Here is a 12,090-nt window from a genome sequence, read left to right on the forward strand (position 1 = left end):
GTTGTTCATAAGGGGTCTCGAGCCCCTTCAAGCTCTTCCAGTTCTTTCTCTGATTCCTTCAACGGGGGTCCTCTATTCTCAGTTCAGTGGTTTGCTGCTGGCATTCGCCTCTGTATTTCCTGTATTCAGGGTGTGTCTCTCAGGAGCGATCTACATGCGGCTCCTGTCGGCCTGCACTTCTTTGCTTCATCCATCTTGTCTAATTGGATGGCTGTATATGTATGGGCCACATGTGGGGCAGGATCTGAATGGGTATTCCTTCTGTGTCTGTTTTAACCTTTGCCTCTCTATTCCCTGCCAAGGGTATTCCTGTTCCCCTTTTAAGGAAGGAGTGAAGCATTCACATTTTGACCATCTGTCTTGAGTTTCATTTGTTCTAGGCATCTAGGGTAATTCAAGCATTTGGGCTAATAGCCACTTATCAATGAGTGCATACCATGTATGTCTTTCTGTGATTGGGTTACCTCACTCAGGATGATATTGTCCAGTTCCGACCATTTGCCTACGAATTTCATAAAGTCATTATTTTTGATAGATGAGTAATATTCCATTGTGTAGATGTACCACATTTTCTGTATCCATTCCTCTGTTGAAGGGCATCTGGGTTCTTTCCAGCTTCTGGCTATTATAAATAAGGCTGTGATGAACATAGTGGAGCACGTGTCTTTTTTATATGTTGGGGCATCTTGTGGGTATATGCCCAAGAGAGGTATAGCTGGATCCTCAGGCAGTACAATGTCCAATTTTCTGAGGAACCTCCAGACTGATTTCCAGAATGGTTGTACCAGTCTGCAATCCCACCAACAATGGAAAAGTGTTCCTCTTTCTCCGCATCCTCGCCAGCATCTGCTGTCACCTGAGTTTTTGATCTTAGCCATTCTCACTGGTGTGAGGTGAAATCTCAGGGTTGTTTTGATTTGCATTTCCCTTATGACTAAAGATGTTGAACATTTCTTTAGGTGTTTCTCAGCCATTCGGCATTCCTCAGCTGTGAATTCTTTGTTTAGCTCTGAACCCCATTTTTTAATAGGGTTATTTGTCTCCCTGCGGTCTAACTTTTTGAGTTCTTTGTATATTTTGGATATAAGGCCTCTATCTTTTGTAGGATTGGTAAAGATCTTTTCCCAATCTGTTGGTTGCCGTTTTGTCCTAACCACAGTGTCCTTTGCCTTACAGAAGCTTTGCAGTTTTATGAGATCCCATTTGTTGATTCTTGATCTTAGAGCATAAGCCATTGGTGTTTTGTTCAGGAAACTTTTTCCAGTGCCCATAAGTTCAAGAAGCTGCCCTAGTTTTTCTTCTATTAGTTTGAGTGTATCTGGTTTGATGTGGAGGTCCTTGATCCACTTGGACTTAAGCTTTGTACAGGGTGATAAGCATGGATCGATCTGCATTCTTCTACATGTAGACCTCCTGTTGAACCAGCACCATTTGCTGAAAATGCTATCTTTTTTCCATTTGATGGTTTTGGCTCCTTTGTCAAGAATCAAGTGCCCATAGGTGTGTGGGTTCATTTCTGGGTCTTCAATTCTGTTCCATTGGTCAATCTGTCTGTCTCTGTACCAATACCATGCAGTTTTTATCACTATTGCTCTATAATACTGAATGAGTTCAGGGATAGTGATTCCCCCTGAAGTCCTTTTATTGTTGAGGATAGTTTTAGCTATCCTGGGTTTTTTGTTATTCCAGATGAATTTGCAAATTGTTCTGTCTAACTCTTTGAAGAATTGGATTGGTATTTTGATGGGGATTGCATTGAATCTGTAGATCGCTTTTGGTAAAATGGCCATTTTTACTATATTAATCCTGCCAATCCATGAGCATGGGAGACCTTTCCATCTTCTGAGATCTTCAATTTCTTTCTTCAGAGTCTTGAAGTTCTTCTTGTACAAATCTTTTACTTGCTTGGTTAAAGTCACACCGAGGTACTTTATATTATTTGGGTCTATTATGAAGGGTGTCGTTTCCCAAATTTCTTGCTCGGCTTGTTTCTCTTTTGTGTAGAGGAAGGCTACTGATTTATTTGAGTTAATTTTATATCCAGCCACATTGCTGAAGTTGTTTCTCAGCTTTAGTAGTTCTCTGGTAGAACTTTTGGGATCACTTAAATAAACGATCATATCATCTGCAAATAGTGATACTTTGACTTCTTCTTTACCGATCTGTATCCCCTTGACCTCCTTTTGTTGTCTGATTGCTCTGGCTAGAACTTCAAGAACTATATTGAATAAGTAGGGAGAGAGTGGGCAGCCTTGTCTAGTCCCTGATTTTAGTGGGATTGCTTCAAGTTTCTCTCCATTTAGTTTAATGTTAGCAACTGGTTTGCTGTATATGGCTTTTACTATGTTTAGGTATGGGCCTTGAATTCCTATTCTTTCCAGGACTTTTATCATGAAGGGGTGCTGAATTTTGTCAAATGCTTTCTCAGCATCTAATGAAATGATCATGTGGTTTTGTTCTTTCAGTTTGTTTATATAATGGATCACGTTGATGGTTTTCCATATATTAAACCATCCCTGCATGCCTGGGATGAAGCCTACTTGATCATGGTGGATGATTGTTTTGATGTGCTCTTGGATTCGGTTTGCCAGAATTTTACTGAGTATTTTTGCGTCGCTATTCATAAGGGAAATTGGTCTGAAGTTCTCTTTCTTTGTTGGGTCTTTGTGTGGTTTAGGTATAAGAGTAATTGTGGCTTTATAGAAGGAATTCGGTAGTGCTCCATCTGTTTCAATGTTGTGGAATAGTTTGGATAATATTGGTACGAGGTCTTCTATGAAGGTCTGACAGAATTCTGCACTAAACCCGTCTGGACCTGGGCTCTTTTTGGTTGGGAGACCTTTAATGACTGCTTCTATTTCCTTAGGAGTTATGGGGTTGTTTAACTGGTTTATCTGTTCCTGATTTAACTTCGGTACCTGGTATCTGTCTCGGAAATTATCCATTTCCTGCAGATTTTCAAGTTTTGTTGAATATAGACTTTTATAGTAAGACCTGATGATTTTTTGAATTTCCTCTGAATCTGTAGTTATGTCTCCCTTTTCATTTCTGATTTTGTTAATTTGGACACACTCTCTGTGTCCTCTCGTTAGTCTGGCTAAGGGTTTATCTATCTTGTTGATTTTTTCAAAGAACCAACTTTTGGTTCTGTTGATTCTTTCTATGGTCCTTTTTGTTTCTACTTGGTTTGATTATTTCTGAGTTTGATTATTTCCTGCCTTCTACTCCTCCTGGGTGTATTTGCTTCTTTTCGTTCTAGAGTTTTTAGGTGTGCTGTCAAGCTGCTGACGTATGCTCTTTCCTGTTTCTTTCTGCAGGCACTCAGCTCTATGAGTTTTCCTCTTAGCACAGCTTTCATTGTGTCCCGTAAGTTTGGGTATGTTGTATCTTCATTTTCATTAAATTCTAAAAAGTCTTTAATTTCTTTCTTTATTTCTTCCTTGACCAGGTTATCATTGAGTAGAGCATTGTTCAATTTCCACATATATGTGGGCATTCTTCCCTTATTGTTATTGAAGACCGGTTTTAGGCCGTGGTGGTCCGATAGCACGCATGGGATTATTTCTATCTTTCTGTACCTGCTGAGGTCTGTTTTTTGACCAATTATATGGTCAATTTTGGAGAAAGTACCATGAGGAGCTGAGAAGAAGGTATATCCTTTTGCTTTAGGATAGAATGTTCTATAAATATCTGTTAAGTCCATTTGGCTCATGACTTCTCTTAGTCTGTCTACGTCTCTGTTTAATTTCTGTTTCCATGATCTGTCCATTGATGAGAGTGGGGTGTTGAAATCTCCTACTATTATTGTGTGAGGTGCAATGTGTGTTTTGAGCTTTAGTAAGGTTTCTTTTACATATGTAGGTGCCCTTGTATTTGGGGCATAGATATTTAGGATTGAGAGTTCATCTTGGTGGATTTTTCCTTTGATGAATATGAAGTGTCCTTCCTTATCTTTTTTGATGACTTTTAGTTGAAAATTGATTTTATTTGATATTAGAATGGCTACTCCAGCTTGCTTCTTCCGACCATTTCCTTGGAAAGTTGTTTTCCAGGCTTTCACTCTGAGGTAGAGTCTGTCTTTGTCTCTGAGGTGTGTTGCCTGTAGGCAGCAGAATGCAGGGTCCTTGTTGCGTATCCAGTTTGTTAATCTATGTCTTTTTATTGGGGATTTGAGTCCATTGATGTTGAGAGATATTAAGGAATAGTGATTATTGCTTCTTGTTATATTCATATTTGGATATGAAGTTATGTTTGTGTGCTTTTCTTCTCTTTGTTTTGTTGCCAAGACGATTAGTTTCTTGCTTCTTCTAGGGTATAGCTTGCCTCCTTATGTTGGGCTTTACCATTTATTATCCTTTGTAGTGCTGGATTTGTAGAAAGATATTGTGTAAATTTGGTTTTGTCATGGAATATCTTGGTTTCTCCAGCTATGTTAATTGAGAGTTTTGCAGGATACAGTAACCTGGGCTGGCATTTGTGTTCTCTTAGGGTCTGTATGACATCTGTCCAGGATCTTCTGGCTTTCATAGTTTCTGGCAAAAATTCTGGTGTGATTCTGATAGGTCTGCCTTTGTATGTTACTTGACCTTTTTCCCTTACTGCTTCTAATATTCTTTCTTTATTTTGTGCGTTTGGTGTTTTGACTATCTGACGGGAGGTGTTTCTTTTCTGGTCCAATCTTTTTGGAGTTCTGTAGGCTTCTTGTATGCCTATGGGTATCTCTTTTTTTAGGTTAGGGAAGTTTTTTTCTATGATTTTGTTGAAGATATTTACTGGTCCTTTGAGCTGGGAGTCTTCACTCTCTTCTATACCTATTATCCTTAGGTTTAATCTTCTTATTGAGTCCTGGATTTCCTGTATGTTTTGGACCAGTAGCTTTTTCTGCTTTACATTATCTTTGACAGTTGAGTCAATGATTTCTATGGAATCTTCTCCTCCTGAGATTCTCTCTTCCATCTCTTGTATTCTGTTGGTGAAGCTCATATCTACAGCTCCTTGTCTCTTCTTTTGGTTTTCTATATCCAGGGTCGTTTCCATGTGTTCTTTCTTGATTGCTTCTATTTCCATTTTTAATTCCTTCAACTGTTTGATTGTGTTTTCCTGGAATTCTTTCAGGGATTTTTGCGATTCCTCTCTGTAGGCTTCTACTTGTTCTCTATGGGAGTTCTTCACGTCTTTCTTGAAGTCCTCCAACATCATGATCAAATATGATTTTGAAACTAGATCTTGCTTTTCTGGTGTGTTTGGATATTCCGTGTTTTCTTTGGTGGGAGAATTGGGCTCCAATGATGCCATGTAGTCTTGGTTTCTGTTGCTTGGGTTCCTGCGCTTTCCTCTCTCCTTCAGATTATCTCTAGTGTTACTTTGTTCTGCTATTTCTGACAGTGGCTAGACTGTCCTATAAGCCTGTGTTTCAGGAGTGCTGTAGACCTGTTTTCCTGTTTTCTTTCAGCCAGTTATGGGGACACAGTGTTCTGCTTTCGGGCGTGTAGTTTTTCCTCTCTACAGGTCTTCAGCTGTTCCTGTGGGCCTGTGTCTTGAGTTCACCAGGCAGGTCAATTGCAGCAGAAAAGTTAGTCTTACCTGTGGTCCCAAGGCTCAAGTTTGCTCGTGGGGTGTTGCTTATGAGCTCTCCATGGCGGCAGCAACCAGGGAAATCTGCCCCGCCCTTTCCGGGAGCTTCTGTGCACCAGGGTTCCAGATGGCGTTTGGTGTTTTCCTCTGGCGTCAGAGATGTGTGCAGAGTGCAGTCTCTTCTGGTTTCCCAGGCATGTCTACCTCTCTGAAGATTTAGCTCTCCCTCCCACCGGATTTGGGTGCAGAGAACTCTTTATCCGGTAGGTCTCTTCAGGTTCTGGCGGTGTCTCAGAGGCAGCGGTCCTCCTGCTCCTGGACCCTCCTCTGCGGGAACCCAGAGGCCGAATACAGTTTCCTTTTGGGCCAGGGATGTGGGCAGGAGTGGGCAGTGTTGGTGGTCTCTTCTGCTCTGCAGCCTCAGGAGTGCCCACCTGACCAGGCGGTGAGGTCTCTCTCCCAGGGGGTTTGGGAGCAGAGAGCTGCTGCGGGCTGGGATCTGCGGGTTTGGGACTTCCGGTAAACATAGGAAGTGCCCAGTCCTAGAGGAATTTTGCCTCTGTGTGTCCTGAGTTCACCAGGCAGGTCTCTTGCAGCAGAAAAGTTGGTCTTACCTGTGGTCCCGAGGCTCAAGTTTGCTCGTGGGGTGCTGCCTATGAGCTCTCCGTGGCGGCAGCAACCAGGAAGAGCTGCCTTGCTAGGTATTTTGAATCAGTGTTAAGGCAAATTACTAATACAGCTAGGTATTTTGTCAAAGAAAGAAGGAAAAACAACTAACTAGAAAAATCTTGTGGATCCCTTCTTATAAGGATACTATTCATCCATTTTGGACTGCTATAACAGGATACAGTCATTTCTCAGAATCCATGGGAGCCCAGCTTCAGCTCCAAGGACCTCAGAATTTGCAAGCTTAATAGATGATTAGTCCTGCGTGTAAAATACTGCAGAATTTAGTTATATCTATCCACATCCTTTTGTGTGTATCTTTTAAAAGCATCTCTGTGATTTGTAATACAATTTCATTTACATTAAAGTATTATGAAAATTGTTGTTCTACCTGCAGAGAATGACAATCAAGAAAAGAATCTACATGTGTTCAGAAAAAAAGTCAATATTCTTTTAAATATGTTTTAATCTACATCTAGTTTAATCAAAGAATATAGAAGAATAAGGTAAGCTAACCCTACTTTAAACTGGATAATTTGTAAACAAAGTAATATTTTAGTTAGGGTTTTACTTCTGTGAACAGACACTATGACCAAGGCAACTCATAAGGACGACATTTAATTGGGGCTGGCTTACAAGTTCAGAGGTTCAGTCCATTATTGTCAAGACAAGAGCATGGCAGCATCCAGGCAGGCATGGTACAGGTGGAGGTGAGAGTTCTACATCTTCATCAGAAGGATGCTAGTGGAAGACTGACTTCCAGGCAGCTAGGATAAGGGTCTTAAAGCCTACGTCTATCTGACACACCTACCCCAAGGTCACACCTCCAAATAGGGCCACGCATATTCAAACCATGACAATAATTATGTCTGTATTTTTAGAAATCACGGAGATTGTCACCTGGCAATGTAGTAAAAAACTTCTAGGTTCATGTGCATTGCCTAGATCAGTTTTCTGAGATCTCTTTTGAAAGAGCACTAATTTGATGAGCACCTAAGATCTCCTGAGTCAATCTCCTCTCAAAGGCCTCATTTTGGAGGCTAGCCTTCTGTGAGATGCACTGGATATCAGAAACAAACATACAGGCTGTAGCAGACACTATGATTTTCAAAAAGTCTCCATCATGAACTAATGACTTCTTAGAGGTCCCATTCCCTAATGTCACTATTTTGAAGGTACACTAATTTTTAACCAAGAGCACAATGTCTTTTTCACAGAACATTACAGATCATGAGAGAAACAGACTTTCTTATTCAATATCTTTATCTGCCCCTTAGCTTTATAAATCCAGTATTTTGAATTTATGGGTATAATTTGCTTTTAATAAACTTCAAATATTATAGTGAAAATGTACATTACACTACACAACTTTTGAAAGAAATCTGTTGGAGAGTGCTGACAGACCAGACAAGATTCTGAATGTGAGCTATCTGTGCCCTCTCTCAGCAGCTAGGCAGAATAGACTGGAGCTAAGTCAACAAAAAAGAAAAGTCGGTCTTCAAGGAAATGTGTAAATGACCTTAGCACTAAGATACCCTGGAGGACTGGCAGGAACAGGGAGTCCCAACAAAGTTAAAACAAAGCTCCTCCAAAGACATGACAGGCTTTTAACCGTGGGAGTGAAAATGCTGGGCAGGGAATTTACAACTTCAAAATCACTGAAAGGAGAACAGAGAGACACTCTTGGAGACAAGATTCAGAAGACCCAAATTGGGACTATGTGGAATGTGGCCATGATACAAAAGCATGTGGTTTTCAGCTTTGGAACAATGCTATGGCCCCCTCACCAGGAATGAATGCTGACTGTTGATTGTTGTTGCTTCAAGTTGAGAAGTGGGATTCCTTTGTTCAACAAGAATTTTTGCTTGCACTGGTAAGAGAGAAACTGGGATGGATTTGTGACTCGCTGCTGGGAAAAACTTTCATGTGTTCATACTATCTGACTTGGGGGCCTTCATAGTCCACAAACCCTTCACTGTAAGTAGTTTGGCTTCATCTTTTAAAACATCATTTAGTGCTTGAATTTGCTTGAAGCCCGAGAATCTGATCTTTATTGCTAGAACCCGTGTTTTTCATCCATTTCCTTACCCACATCCACATTTAATTTTCTATGTGCCATGATTTATGTTGTTTTCACAGGAATAACTAAGGTTAGTCATCTGAGAAAAAAATCAATAAGTTGTAAATAAAGGAAGACTTAAACATCATTGAGTTCACTTACATGAATAAATATTATTTCACTTTTTCTTGGTTATAGGATTACTCATATTGATATGTGACTATTTTGTTGGTATACACCGATTATATTTTTGTTTAAGCAATTTAGGAACTTGAGTATGGCATAGAATAAGGAATATTTGTCAAAAGCATACATTTCTTACAAAGATGCACATTGATATGTATATAGATTGTAAACACAGAATGTTATATAATGATGGATAAAGTGGATTTATTCATGGTACAATTACTATTGTAAGAAGTTAAGGAAGATTTGAAAGCATAGTGAAGACCATTAAGCAGCCCAAAGTATGTAATGTGAGAAACAGCCAGAAAAGTGAAATTTTTTTCAGCTGTCAGAAAACAGATCTATTGACCATGATAGCTGTCTCCAAATATTTCAGGTTATGTTATAGAAGGAGGCTCAGGTTCTCAGATATAACCTCAGGATGAGGCAGTAAACAATTCAGCTTTCTGAAAGACGGAGTGTCAGTGACACATACCAGCCAGAGTGAAAGTGTCACTCAGTGTGGATTCCATTATGGCCACCACATACATGTGTACAGAATACCGCCTATGCCAACGGTGCCTCCATAATAGTCAAAGATAAACTTTAATGAGTTTGTAATTTGATTTTCTTCTTTTATCTTTCTATCTTACTCCACACCTGAAGAATCTTACTACAAAGCTCCAGCTGGCCATGATCTTCTTTACTGAACCTCCCAAGTGATGGGATCACAGGAGTATGTCACCATATCCAACACTATGGGATTTTTATTTTAAGCTTCATGCTATACAATATAATTGAATTCTGGAGAACTGGTGAAACTTTGGATGAAACAGAAGAATCCAAGCAAATATCAAGAGTATCAATTTTTTTAATAGAAATGAATAGCAGGTGTCAGGATCTCGACATTGAGGCTGGATCTGCATTCAATAGTACAGTGCTAGCCTAGTATGCAAAAGGCCCTGGATGAAAGGAGAGGGGGGGGGAGGGAGAGAGGGAGAGAGGGAGAGAGAGAACACAACGATGAATTCTGGAGCCAAGTAGTAAGTGCTTAAATGTGATCTTCACGCATGAACATGAGGTTTGGGCAACATATCTGATAGCAATAGCATCTGCTTTGTAAAGTGAGAGTTAAACCATTAATTTGCTGGAAAGAGCTCATCCCAATGTCTGATCACAATCGGCGATTGATAAGTGATTAACAACTTGAGGATCAAACTACTTTGTCAATATTGTTCCTAAAAGTTTGAGACTGAGTCACATTTTTGTGGAAAAGAAAAAAAAAGAGCCTTTTGATATTAGTTAGCCTAATCTAGTTATCTTGGTACTGGATGTGATTTTTAGTTAAAAAAAAAAAAAAAGGCTCAGGAAGCACAAAATTCCAGGGCCAGTTGCCGATATTTTTTACCTCGCTATTCATGCATAGCTACAAAACCAACAAAATTTACAACAAATTCACTTCACTTCTGCTAGGATGGTTACTATAATTTTAACAGCATTGTTTCAAAGATAGAAGGACTTGAGGATCTGCCAGCCTGGGTTAGTGAGATAGCTCAGCTGATAAAGGTGCTTGGTGCCCGGCCTCGCCACCTAAGTTTAATCTGTAGCACTCACATGCTAGAAGGAGAGAGTCAATGCTTGTAAATGTTTCTCTGACTCCATTTGTGCACCTGCAAACAACCAAGCAAACACACACACACACACACACACACACACACACACACACACACACACAAACACATGATTGATTGATCAGTCTGGATATTTTGCAAGCTCAATGTCACCCAAACTGAAATCTTGATCATCCTCTTCTTGCATTCTTAACTGTGAAAGTCGTTAGCCATTTCCAGAATCATCTTTTGAGTTGGCCACGCTACCCCCACTTAATTTCCACCAAACCCTTCTCTTTCTTTGTAAAGCTACGGACGTCTTCTTAGAACTTCTTGATTTCTGGCTGAATTATTGTGCTCCTTTCTCAGGCTTCTGTGTCTCTCCTCCTTTCCATTCAGCCATGAAGAAGACATTTCAGGACTGTAGAGCTTACCCATTTATACTCCCTGTTGCCTATAGCCTAAGACCTGGGCAAGGCGTTTACCGATCTTTACGTTTCATTTTACCTGGCCATCCTCAACAACTTCTTCCATGCTTGTTTAGCCTTGAAGGCTCTTGGTGGTTCTACCTCCCACCTCTTCACAACCAACAGAGTACCAAAATGTCTGGCCTCCATTCATATGAGTCACCTCCTGCATGCCCTTCTTTCTCTGGTCTGAAAACCTCACATCTGTTCTATCTTTATTGCCTAACTCTAATGCCATCAAGTTCTTTGCCTTCAGCTTCCCTCCACAAAATCCTCAACACTGGACTTAGCAGCATCTTAATAGCCACTAATGTTATAGCTGACTTACAAACAGCAAAGTAAATGAATAAATGGCTCTCTATGATGATATGATCAGGTAAGTTTTAAAACAGATGATAAACCCTATTTTTATGCATCTTAATTTCAACTACTAGCCCAGTTCTTAGCATAGAGTGAGCACTCAAAGAGCCTGATGAGGAAGCATGTGAACACTTTTTATCTCAGATATATATATCCATTTTCTTTTCTAACAGCATACAAATCCAAGGCACTTCTCTACCTTGATAGAAGCTACCTATTACTGTTATTGGTTTCTCTCAATGTATTTGTGCATGCAAATGCCTTCTCATGATATATCAGTGAGTGCAGCTAAAGGAGATGAGGTCTACCAGCTAGTCAATCATTTGATCCTGTCCAAGGTCAGTTAGTCTCTAGAATCTTCCATTCCAAAAATATAAAGCAGAAAAAACAACCACAATGACAAGGCAAAAGGGGTAGTTGTATCCAGGAATTACAGCTCAGAAGACTGGAAAATGTACTGATGTGGGAGGAACTCTGGGACCGATGAGAATTACACATATCACTGGATAGGCGGCTACTTCCATGGTGCTATGAGAACTGAATGATAAAAGGAGATGGCCACGAAAAGATCTAGAGTACAGAGAACAGTGAGGGCAGGCAAGCAAACAGGGCAGGGAACATAGGCAATGATGCACTAGCCAGGTAAAGTATGATTTCATGCTCAGAAGGCTAGCCACATTCTAAAGACAAGGATACTGATCACCAGGACATGTATTAATTCTGCAGACTCATGTATTTTGGAAATTGAAGGCCCAGTTTTGCTAAGTGAAGTCTGACTGTCTTGAGAGTTTAGGTTCAAAATGCCAAGCCAAATAGAAACCTTTTATGATGATGTTAACTCTGTCTTATATACTAGTGCACCTTTATAAATATGATAAGAAAATACACTAAAGCCTTTAGTACATTAGTAGTCTTAGAATGATTATTCAACCCATTGTTTTTAAATTATATATCTATAATTTTTGTTGAAGGCGTAGGCACATGCTGTGACAAGAATGTGGAGGTTAGAGGACAGCTTGCAGGCATCAATTCTCTCCTTCCTTCCACCATATGGATTTCAAGCTCAGTAGAAAGCACCTTCACCAGTGCTTCACCATTTTGTCTGCTCTTTCAACCATCTTTAAGACTAAATTTATTATATTTTTTCTCCTACTTACAAATTAAGTTTTTCAAAAAATTTTTGTCAACT

The 12,090-nt window shown here is 39.9% G+C and overlaps 1 protein-coding gene across 1 annotated transcript in view; it reads left to right on the forward strand.

Annotated features, from left to right (window-relative positions):
- Positions 1 to 7,916: 7,916 nt before the first annotated feature.
- Positions 7,917 to 12,090, forward strand: part of Mme (membrane metallo-endopeptidase) — a 150,556-nt gene continuing 146,382 nt past the window's right edge. Inside the window, exon 1 of the mRNA XM_039101719.2 lies at positions 7,917 to 8,113. The gene's annotated coding sequence lies outside the window, so the exon portion shown is untranslated. The remainder of the gene's footprint in view (positions 8,114 to 12,090) is intronic.

The sequence above is a fragment of the Rattus norvegicus genome, chromosome 2 (assembly GCF_036323735.1).
Source record: "Rattus norvegicus strain BN/NHsdMcwi chromosome 2, GRCr8, whole genome shotgun sequence".
Classification (NCBI taxonomy): Eukaryota; Metazoa; Chordata; class Mammalia; order Rodentia; family Muridae; genus Rattus; species Rattus norvegicus.